The following is a 12,157-nucleotide window of genomic DNA, read 5'->3' as shown; positions in this document are numbered from 1 at the left end:
TTTGTCTGAGAAGACCGGAATAGATGGACTTCAAGGTCCCTTACCACTCAAGTTCTTTACAATTCACTGTGTTTCTACACATGGGTTTGAATCTGTGATTTGCCATTTACTATCTGGGTGACTTTGGATAAGCCACTTTTTCCTTGTAGGCCTTGGTTTACTTATTTGTAACCTAAAAGGTTTCTGCTTTGATAATCTCTCAGGTAGTTAACTTTCAGTTTTAACATTCTTGACACTGTGAACCCATAACTTCAGCCTAAATACAGTCCATACTGTAGTGTTGGACAGTATATACAAGTTTCTCCATTAAAAGTAGCCTTGAAAAAATGTTTACTGAGTATCTATTTTATGAAAAGGAATGTATTAGTCATGTGAGGAATGTAGAAAACTACAAATATCTGTACTGGGACTCAAAGACTGAAGAAGAGGAGATATATACATGTAAAAGGATAACCAATGATGTTTAGCAGCATCTACGTGGCAAATTAGAGCTTAAAATAAATGCAATAGAAAATCGCTTCAAAAAAAAAAAAGAAAATCACTTTGGGCAAAAACCACTTCACAGAGTAGGTAGTCCTTTGGGTCATAGGTCTATAGATTTAGATTAGGAAGGAATGGAGGGAAAATTTGAGGTCAGGCTCCTGGGAACCAGCTAAGTGTTGGGCCTGTCTGGGGTGCTTCATTGGGGTCAGAATGGCAGGTACCACCCATTGCCTGCCCACCCCCCCAGTGTTGATTTTCAGAGCAAAAATAAATGTTGGAGTTGCTCACAATGAGGTAATCCAAATATTCAGGTAATGAACAGTCTTGTATATGGCTGACATATGCATTGGGAGTTGGTTTGCTTCATGTTGTCTTGCTCAGAATTTCCTTCTTCAGGGTTCCTCTTGCTTGGATCTTAACAAATATCATATGTAACTTGTCAATGTACATCTTTTTACGTGCAGTAAAAAGCACACCTTTTGAAACCCCTGACCTGGGTAAAACCAGGCAGCTAACTCACTGGAAACAACTGGACTGGGGAGTATAGTTTACTTCTTCATAGAAGATCATCACAATTTCTTGAATAATTCTATGTTTTCTGGCAAGTTTCTGCACCAAGTACAATCCTAACCACTTCAGCTTCTCTCTCGAGTGTGCTGATTCCCCAAATGCCACGACTACACAGTGTTTGGATCTTTGGTATTAATAGGTACCAAACAGAAAATGTGAAACAGAACTATTCTGACCAGAATTTTGTGACTACTGCTTTTCCTACTGCTGTACTGTTTACATTGTCATGTTCAATGGGAAGTTTTTGCATTCAAGGTCTAATACTGGTATGCTATTTGGAAAAGCAGTATTTACCATATCTGCTAAATTTCTGCAGAAGTTTTCCAGGAGACACAAAATGATTAACAGTACAGTTAGAGCAGAAAAGCTCTGCACAGTGATATAAGCATCTTGAGGACAGGAGTAACTTAGCTTATAATGAAGGGGTGCTATATAGGAAGAGTTACCCCAATCAGTCAGAGTCAAGTCGAAGTATGTTTATATATGGACCAGAATCACACTTTACAAAGGTCAAATGTCCTATTCCTCAGATAGCCAGATCTTTTTTTGTTTTACAAATGTACTCTTTGTTTTTTTCTCGCTTACTGTTTTATATCTAGACCTGGTCAGTTCTGGATGTAGCAGAGGACTGACGTGTCCTGGTGACATACTTTCAAGTCTCATTAGTAGGTGTCAGTGTGGCTTCCTACAGCTTTCTAGTGAGTCTTCAGAGACTGATTTTGGGCGAAGCAAAATTCTGTAGTTTTGTATGTCAAAGGGCAGGTAAGTGGCACAATGAATAGAGTGTTGGCTTTGGAATCAGGAGGACCTGAGTTCAAATCCAGCCTCAGATATTTACTAATTGTATGACCATGGGCAAGTCACTTAACCCTGTTTGCCACAGTTTCCTCATCTGTAAAATGAGCTGGAGAAGGAAATGGCAAACCACTCCAGTATCTTTGCCATGAAAACCCCAGATGGGGACACAATGAGTCGGACATGACTAATTGACAAAAACAACTTTTGAACAAAACTAATTTGATTCCAGGCAGTCTGAATTATATTATAATACGTAATTATGTGACTATCTAGTTGAACCATTTTATGGTTGAAATCTCTTTGAAGGGGAGAGAAAGAGAGAGAGAGAGAGAGAAGAGAGAGAGAGAGAGAGAGAGAGAGAGAGAGAGAGGAAGTAGTAGTAGTAGTGGTGGTAGTAGTAGTAGTAGTAGTAGTTGTAGTAGTAGTAGTAGTAGTAGTAGTAGTAGTAGTAGTAGTAGTAGTTAATTGTCTGGTAAAAATAACCTTTTCTAACCACGGTACAAAGTAAGCTACTATACAGAGCATCTGTCTTTCTCTCTCTCTCTCTCTCTCTCTCTCTCTCTCTCTCTCTCTCTCTCTCTCTCTCTGTCTCTCAGTAGCTTTGCAGTAAAGGATATACTTTTCTTTTATAGTTACTTATCTGCATCCTCACTTTACCTATTAACTTTATTTTCAAGATAAGTATCAATAAATTAAGTGGTTAAAGAAGTGAACTTCAAGTTATCATTTTAAGTCAGTTACTAGACTATTCTTTGAATTAGAAGGGTTTGTAGCTCTTGGCCCTAACTGATAAACATAATTTCTCATTGTGATTTCTGCAACATTTTTGTTAATGATAATTAGCTATTAGAAACATCAAAAAATAAATTATTGAAAAATTAAGCATTCCAAAATTCAATGATTTTTGGAAAGTAAACTCAATCATATAAAGTAGTTTCAGACTACTTAAAAATCAGTTTATCCTAATAAAGTTGTACTGTCTTCAAACTGTCTCTGGAATATACTTCATTCTCTCCTCTGACACTGTCACCACTCCAGTGCAGACCTTTATCACCTCATGCCTGGACCACTGCAATAGTCTGCTGGTTCCACTGGAATTCATTTTCCATTCAACCACCAAAATGATTTTCCTAAAGTATGCATCCAGCCATGTCGTCCTGATACTAAAGTATGCATCCAGCCATGTCGTCCTGATATATACCAAACTCCGGTGACTCCCTATCACCCCCAAGATCAAATACAAAACCCTCTGGTTGGTGTTCAAAACCATTCTGATCTAGCTCCCTCTATCTTCCCAGTCTTCTCATTCCTCGCAGTCTTCCACATATTCTTTGATCCAGTGACACTGACTTCCTTGCTGTTCCACTAACAAGTCACTTCATTTTGTCAATTCTGGCCTGTCTTCGACTCCTAGAATGCTCTCTCCACATCTTTCCTACTGGCTTCTCTACCTTCCTTCTTATGTCAGTCAAAATCCAATCTTCTACTAGAAAACTTTCCCAGTTCTTCTTAGTTCTAGTGCCTTCCCTCTTTTAATTATTTCTTATTTATCCTTTATATAGCTTCATGGTCTGCCCAAATGGTTTACTGTGGTATGGTCACTATGCATGCTACAATTTCTTGGAGCCACAGGTGAGAATTAGGTGGGCCAAGGCCTTTGATACTGTCAATCATGAGGGCTTACGGAAAATTATGTCAAAATTTGGTTGCCTGGAGAAGTTCATCAGTATTGTACATCAATTTCATGATGGCATGCTTGCCTGGGTTCTGGATAATGCTTTCCCAGTCACCAACAGAGTGAAACAAGGCTGTGTGATCACTCCTATGCTTTTTAGCATGATGTTTTCAGGCGTGTTGTCAAATGCTTTCAGTGAGGATCAACGTGGCACCAAGGTCAGCTACCACACTGATGGTAAATTCTTCAACCTGAAAAGACTACAAGCCAAAGTGGAGGGAATGTTAGCACATGATTTTCTGTTTGCAAATCATTGTGCACTCAATGTAGGCTCTGAAGCTGAGATGCAACAAAGTATGGATTGATTCTCTGTTGCTTGTGCTAATTTTGGCCTAATTGTTAACACCATGAAAACACAGGTGCTCCATCAGCCAACACCACACCATCCATACCTGGAACCATTGGTTGCAGAAGTTTTAAATGCTGTGGATAAGTTCATTTACCTTGGTAGCGTACCTTCCAGGAATGTATACATTGATAATGAGGTTGACACACACATTGCCATAGCTAGCTCAGTGTTTGGGAGGCTCCAAAGGAAATTATGGGAGAGAAGAGGCATTAGACTGACTACCAAACTGAAGGTATACAGTACCATTGTGCTGACCTCATTGTTGTATGCCTGTGAAACCTGGACAGTATACCAGAGCCATGCCAGGAAACTAAATCTCTTTTACCAAATTGTCTTAGGAAGATTCTGAAGATCACCTAGCAGGATAAGATACCAGACACCGAGGTCCTTTCTTGAATTAAACTGCCAAGCATTCAAACTCTGCTTCAGAGAGTGCAACTCTGATGGACTGGCCACATTGTTTAAATACAAAATGTACATCTTCTAAAAATATTATGTTATGGAGAACTCACACAGGGCAAGTGGTGGTCAGAAGAAGAGATACAAAGACACTCTCAAAGTCTCTCTTAAAAACTTTGGAATTGATTGTATGACATGGAAGACACTGGTACAGGACCACTCAGCATGGCATGCCCTCACCAGAGAAGGTGCTGTGCTCTATGAGCAAAGCAATATTGAAATAACTCAAGAGAAATGCAAGATATGCAAACTTAGAGAATCCACTCCAAAGGTTCACATGGACTATTTGTGCCTGACCTGTGGTAGAGCATTTTGAGCTCATATTGGTCTGATCAGCCAGTTGGACACACTGAAAACTGACTCTAGCATAGTGATGTCATTTTGGGCAAAAAAAAAAAAGATTGTACATAAAAAACTTGTTTGTACATAATTGATTGTTATCTCTCCTGTTAAGGAGCTCCTTGAGGCCAAGGACTGTGTATTGTTTTCTTTACATCTGCAGTGCTTAAAACAGTGCCTGGCACTTAGTAGGCACTTAATAAATGCTTTTTGACTGACTAGCTGACAGTGGTATTAGGAAGCCACTGGAATTTATTGAGGAAGGGGTTGGGGGGGGTAACATGATTAGATTTGGTCTTTAGGAACATTACTTTGGCAGCTAGGTGGAGGACAGCCTGGAGTGGGAAGAGACGAGGCAGAAAAACAAACCAGAAGGCCATTGCAATAGCCTGGGAGTGAGGGAATGAAGGCTTTCACCAACTGATAAGAATTAGCAATGAATTGTATATAGGGAGGAGGGAATTTGAAATTTGACCAAAGGCCTAAAGAGGGCTGGGATTCCTAGAAGTGCAGATAAGGAAGAAAAGCATCATGAAAATAGGGGCAGCCTGTGCTTTCCCATGATTACACAGTATTAAAACTGAGATTTTAAAATTTGGAGTCAGATGATTTGATTCTCTTTTCACTATACCATGCTGTTTATAGACACAGGTGGGAAAATGTATAAGAGATCATCTTGCTTAGAGTCTCATAAAATATTAATATTGGAATGTAATTTAGGGATCAGATTGGAAAATAGAGGCCCAGAGAAATTGTTACTTTACTGTTTTATCTCTAATAAGTGAAAAAAACAAAACAAAACTATGATTTGAACTTGGGCCCTTTGATTTCCAGGAGAACATATTTTTATCATTCCATAATGTTACCATTACACTAATTCTTTTAGGTTTTAACCTCTGCAAATAGATATTTATTATATTGCAAAATATTTATTATATATTATAAATTACAGAGGTTTTCCTCTGTAATAACAGCCTCAATAGGTGGGAGATGGCCAATGACAATAACCAATTTGGAAAGCATAACTCAAAACTCCCACTCCAATTGGCTTATCTGTTGAATCTCTGACTTGTGGTGCAGGGAGAAATCCTTTAGTCTCTGCTCTAGTTGGCATCAATAGGCAATAGATACAACCATTTTAGGTGCCAAAGTCTTTAGCAATAAGAAAGAATGGATTTGAAACAAATTGATCTTTTCACAGCTAGTAGCTTCCCCCTTTCCTTCTAAGTTGGATGCTGTTCAGAACAAGGTCTTAGATGTGCTGAAAACAAAGATAGCATTATTTAAGAGGCATCTAGTTGGTAGAAATTCTCATCCCCTGAGAATGGGCTTCTATACTTTAACTAATGTAAAGCCAGAGACAGAGTGAGTCCATCTATCTAAAATAATCTTTCTAGTGGCATTCACATTCTTTGTCCTCTATTTGAGTGTTCTGGAACTCACTAATATCTGCAGTGTCATTTGGAAATTGCCAGATAATGCAAAAGTTGCTTGTTTACATTTTTCTGTGAACTGGAGGCAAGTGTATAATGTCACCAACCACCAAGAAGTCACACTGCTATTGCACAGTTTACAAAACCAAATGTATAACAACAACACCAAGTCACTTTCCTATTGTATAATTTACAAAACACTTTCCTCACAATCAGGTTGTAAAGGAGGTAATGGAAAGATTATTATCACCATTTTATAGATGTGACAACTGAATCTCAGTGAGATGAATTTACTTGTGAGATCATGAGGCAGAGTTGAGAAGTATGTTGAAAATCCTCTAATCCAAGGATTCTTAACCTGGGATCCATTAACATTTTAAAAATATTTTGATAACTGTATTACAAAATAATTGATTTCCTTTGTGGTGTTATGTATTTTATGAACTTAAAAATATTATTTTGAGGAGTCCATAGGGTTCACCAGACTTCCAAAAGGATACATAACTCAAAAAAGGTTACTAACTCCTGATCTAATCCAGTGCCTCATTTTATAGATGAGAAAACTGAGTCCCAAAGAGGTTATGTAATTTGCCCAAGATTACACAGGTTGTATCTGGTAGAGCTAAGATTTAAACCTAGAGCCAGTACTCTTTCTATTACATAGCCATGAGTCAATTAAGAGAAAAAAAACATTTAGTGACTATCTATTGCACGTGTATAGATACATGTTACGTCTGTATATCTATACCACATAGCCTACTGCTTACAATAGACTTTTTTTTTGTATGTGTAACTACTGAAGCCCAGAGTAGGTAGTGTGAACAAAAGAGACTGTAAGTTCTTTGAAGGTAGGTACTGCTTCAATCTCTTTGTAACCTCTAAATAACTAGTATAGGTTTATGTACATAGGGAGTATTCAGAAATATTTATTGAATGGATAAATGCTCATCACAGATAATGGCAGAACTTTATTCCAGGGCCCAAAATCTTGTTCCCTCTTCATTGTGAGTTTGGATACTAGCCAAGGACACATTTTTAGGATGTTTAAAAAAAAGTTTCATTGATTTTTGAGCATGTGGTGGAGATATTTATTGAGTGTTTCTGAGAAATAAGTGCAAATAGTGAAAATGTAGTATGTAGGAACTATAACTGGTATCTTACAAAAGCTAAAATTTGTAGATATGTAAAATTGCTTACATAAAGGGTTTATAGTATGGGCACTATGGGAAAACTTGGTATAGAGCATTTGGACTCAGGGGAGAACTGTCTGCAAATGCATATACTCACTACACTAGGAAGCACTTTATTCAGGAAATACTTGACTTACCTGCTAGTGGGAGAAATGACCATAATAGACAAGAGAGTTTAAAATATAAAATCAAATCTAAAATCTCATAGAAATAATGGTAGAAGATTACAAATATAATGTATGTATTTGTGTGGAATATGACCTCCTTATTATGTTATCTCTCTTTTTTTTCCTCTTTGGGTTAGGGCTGACTTACTCACTTATCCTTCTCTTATTCAGGTATGTTGGGAATTTTCCCAGATGGGGTTGGTTACGCTGCTAAAATTCATTCTCAGGGCTGAATTCATTCCTGATCACAACTGTTACTTCTGAAGCCCTAAGAATTATGTTCCCCATTTAACGAACCAGACAAGATGATACCATTAACTCTTTATCAGAAACACTAAGTAGATGTCAAAGCAAGAATACTTTTAAAACAAAACATTCTGTCTATAAATGTAGGACACATCTTCACACCAATGTACACAGTGTTCATGGGGGAGAGTGGAAACAAACTTATAGATAGATCTCTGGCTTCTGGCAGCCAAGATGGTGGAGTAAGAAGTCAGTCGCTTTCACTCTCTCTTATTGACCTCTGAAATCCCAGAAAATATCACCCCAGGAAAAATCCTGCAACAGTAGAAAGACAGGGTGCAACAGTCTTGTAGCCCAGGAAGCTTGGAGGATTAACAGGAAAGGCCTCTCTCACTCTGGGGGAGCAGTACAGAACAGGAAGTATCTCAGCAAGCTAGCAGAAAGCCCCACCTCAGCATACCAGGAGAAGATCCTGAACTCCAGGGTGGTGGAACAGGCAAGCACCAACACCAGGACTCCAAAGTGCCTCAGTATGGGCAGGGGAACCAGTAGAAACTGGCTTGGAAAACCACCATGTGCCATGCTGTTCTCCAGTAGCCAAATATCCTGGTACCTCAGCAAAACTGGGAAGCCCAACTCCAAGAGGTAAAATTCCAGGCTGGGAGACATCCTGCAGCAGCAAAACATCTCTGTAAAGGAGGATGCAGGCATCCTCCCGGGCCATACTCTCTACCCCTACCCCTGGAGCTCCAGTGTTGCTGATTCCAGCCCAATACCAGGTAAGTTGCCAGAACCCCACAGCCTCCAACTGCCAGCACCTGAGGCCCCAGCACACAAATCTAGTGACCAAGCTCCAGGCTCCCAATACAAGAAGCTTGGGTCAATGCCCCCTGCTCCCCAGTAGGGAGCTCAATTTTTTAAAAGGTCAGGAAATAAGCAAACACCATGAGCAAAAAGAAATGTACAATGACCATGGATTCTTATTATGGGAACAAGGAAGATCAAGGCAAAAATTCAGAAGATGACAACATTGTCAACAAAACCATATCTGAAACCTCAAAAGGGAATATAAATTGATTTGAAGCCCAAAAAGCCTTCTTGGAAGAGCTCAAGAAAGATTTTAAAAGTCAAATAAGAGAGATAGAATGAAAATTGAAAAAAGAAATGAGACGTATGCAAAACGGAGCCAACAGTTTGGAAAAGGAAGGACAAAAATTAACTGTAGAGAACAAGTCCTTAAAAAATACAATTGGCCAAATGGAAAAAAAAATACACTGAATAAAACAAATCTCTAAAAAATACAATTGGCTAACTGATAAAAAAAAAGTATAATGAAGGAAACAACTTCTTAAAAAGCAGAACTTGCCAAATGGAAAAGTAGACACAAAAACTCACTGAAAAGGACTCCTTAAAAAGTGAAATGGGCCAAATGGAAAAGGAGGTACAAAATCTAATAGAACAAAACAATTTGTTAAAAATTAGAATTGGACAAGTGGAAGCTAATGACTCTATGAGAGTGAGAATCAGTCAAACAGAAACAAAAGAATGAAAAAAATAGATGAAAACATAAAATACCTCATTGTAAAACAACTGACCTGGAAAATAGATCCAGGAGAGACAATTTAAACATTATTGGTCTACCTGAAAACAGTGATGACAAAAAGAGCCTGGACAGCACATTTCAGGAAATCATCAAGGAAAACTGCCCTGAGGTCCTAGAAGCAGAGGCCAAAATAGTCATTGAAAGAATCCATTGATCACTTCCTGAAAGAGATCCCAAATTGAAAACACCAAGGAATATAGTAGCTAAATTAGAAAATTACCAGGTCAAAGGGACATTATTGCAAGTAGTCAGAAAGAAACAATTTAAATATCATGGAACCACAGTCAGGATTACACAGGACCTTGCAGCTTCTACATTAAAAGATTGTAGGGCATGGAATATAATATTCCGAAAGGCAAAGGAGCTTGGATTACAACCAAGGATCAACTACCCAGAGAAATTGAACATAATCTTTCAGGGGAGGAGATGGACATTCAACTAAATGGGGAACTTCCAAACCTTCTTGAAGAAAAGACCAGAGCCCAATAGAAAATTTGATCTTCAAATACAAGACTCAAGAGAGACATAAAAAAGGTAAACAGGACAGAAAAAACAACAACATGTTATTAATAAGGGCAAACTGTTTACATTCCTACAAGGGAAGATGACACTTGTAACTCTTGAGAACTGTATTGTTCTTACACCCTTTAAAAGGGGTATATATTGACTTTTATATAAAGATAAAAAATCTAATTAAGTGGGTTAAATGGATCTAAGTAAGTGGATTAAGTAGATCTAATTGAGAGATTATAGTGGGAGAAAAGGAAAGGAGGAGGTAGACAAGGGTAAATTACATTACTCTCATCAGATTTGGTTCAAGTAGGGAATAATATAATCAGTTAGGTATAGAAATCTAACTTGCCCTATAGGCAGTAGGAGGGAAAAGGGAGGGAGATAGAAGAGAGGGAAGAAGCAGTAAGGGTAAAGGGGAAGAAAAGGGAAGGGACTAATAGAAGGGAAGGCAGACTAAGGGAAGCGGGACTGAGGGAGGCAGTGGTCAAAAGCAAAACACTAGTGAGGAGGAAAAGGGAGAAAGAAGAAAGAAACAAACTTATAAAAACATGGAAGCATATAAATAGGTGGGACGCATACCTGGGGTAACTCTCAAATCTGAACTGTAGGCCTTAATGTCCCTGGTCTCCCTCAGGATCATCAGCATCACAATTCACTAATGACTGACACCTGAAACTGATCCTTTCCTAGACTTCTCTTTTCTTGGGCTGGGAAGAGATGTTTTTTCTGCTGCAGTCACTTTTCTTCTGGATAGCCAAGAAAGTGTTAAACTCTTTCAGACAAAGCAGAAATCCTAAGCCTGGGAATTGCAGGGTTCTTTTTTTTCCAGGTCTGCATCATTGATTAGGCTCTGAGGCAACATTATATTCTTTCAGGAAAAGCAGTTCACTTAAGCCTGGGATCTTCCAAGCTTGTTTGCACCCTTGTCTAGATTCTAAGGGGTTTCTGTCTCTCAGGAAGTATATGATGGCTCAGGTAAAGGTAAAGATATCCCCTCTCCCAGGGGCAGCTAGGTGGTGCAGTGTATAAAGCACTGGTCCTGGAGTTGAAGGACCCGAGTTCAAATCCAGCCTCAGACCAGACACTTGACACATACTAGCTGTGTGACCCTGGGCTTAACCCCAATTACCTTAAAAAAAAAGATATACCCTTTCCCATCCAAGCAATTCTTGCAAGGGAAAGAGCTTTTCTTCCAATTGGTTCTTCCTGTTAGGAGGTGGCACTATAGACTCAAATATCTTGCTGTGATACAGCTGTAAGGTCTCTTCCTAGACCTATCTTTGGCAACGTGGCTGAGACTCAGAGGTCTGGTTTTAACTTACTTCACTGCTCCTAAGCAAAGTTTCTTGTGTGAACGACTTACCTCTGCCTTATTGTAAGAAATAAAAATCCACACTGTTGTCAGTCAAGATACAAATTGGCAATATAAGCCTGGCTCATAGTCACAAAGAAGTACTAGGTATCAGGATTTCTCAGCTTTTAATAGTAAAGTTCTCATGTCAATCCTATGTAAGTCAGATGTTAGGAAATAAGATATTTCAGTCATATTTACTCTCACTGAATATCTTTTCTTTATTGGGCTTTTAGTGTTCCCCACAAAATTATTCTTAATTTTTCCCCTTTTTATTAATAACATTTTCCCAGTCAGGATAACAAAGGAAAGTAGTGGAGGCTGTAAACGTTTTAAAGACAGCTTGGTCAGATAACCAAGTACTGTCATTTTCAGGCCCTTTGAAAATGAAAAACAAAGGATGACAGAAAAGAGATAAAAGTCAAAAAAAGGTATGCAAAAATATTTATGATAATCACTTTTAACTGTAATGGAGAGTCGAACCTATACTTCATTTCTGTTATTATGGTCCCCAGTCCTCATTCTTTACAGAGGAAGTAGAAATGGCATTGTTAAGAAAAATAATCAAAAAATCTGGCTTAGATCAAATATACACAGAAGAGGTTCATGCTATGAGGGCATTGAGTGATTGATTCTTAAGGTTTCTGAAAGGAGGAAAGATATTCAAGGTATAGAAAAGAATCTTGTACTTCCTTAATATCAACAAAAGGTCACATAAATGATGTCAAGTACTATCTACCTATGAGACTATTTCCCCAATTACATAAAATTAAAAAAAAACACTACACATGGAATGAGTACATCCTTGATAAGTAAACTAGAAGGAACACATAGTTTTTCACAAATAATGCTCCATAAAGTAGACCTTCTTTTTACCAACACACAATTGATCAAAAGATATAGAAAATACAAGATCTCACT

The 12,157-nt window shown here is 38.2% G+C and overlaps 1 pseudogene; it reads left to right on the top strand.

Annotated features, from left to right (window-relative positions):
- Positions 1–693: 693 nt before the first annotated feature.
- Positions 694–1,685, top strand: LOC110211295 (ORM1-like protein 1 pseudogene; annotated as a pseudogene).
- Positions 1,686–12,157: the final 10,472 nt, after the last annotated feature.

Source organism: Phascolarctos cinereus, unplaced genomic scaffold (genome assembly GCF_003287225.1).
Source record: "Phascolarctos cinereus isolate Bilbo 61053 unplaced genomic scaffold, phaCin_HiC Scaffold_2;HRSCAF=192, whole genome shotgun sequence".
In the NCBI taxonomy this organism is placed as follows: Eukaryota; Metazoa; Chordata; class Mammalia; order Diprotodontia; family Phascolarctidae; genus Phascolarctos; species Phascolarctos cinereus.
The sequence above is the reverse complement of the archived record's forward strand: the minus strand, read 5'-3'. Positions and strand labels throughout refer to the sequence as shown.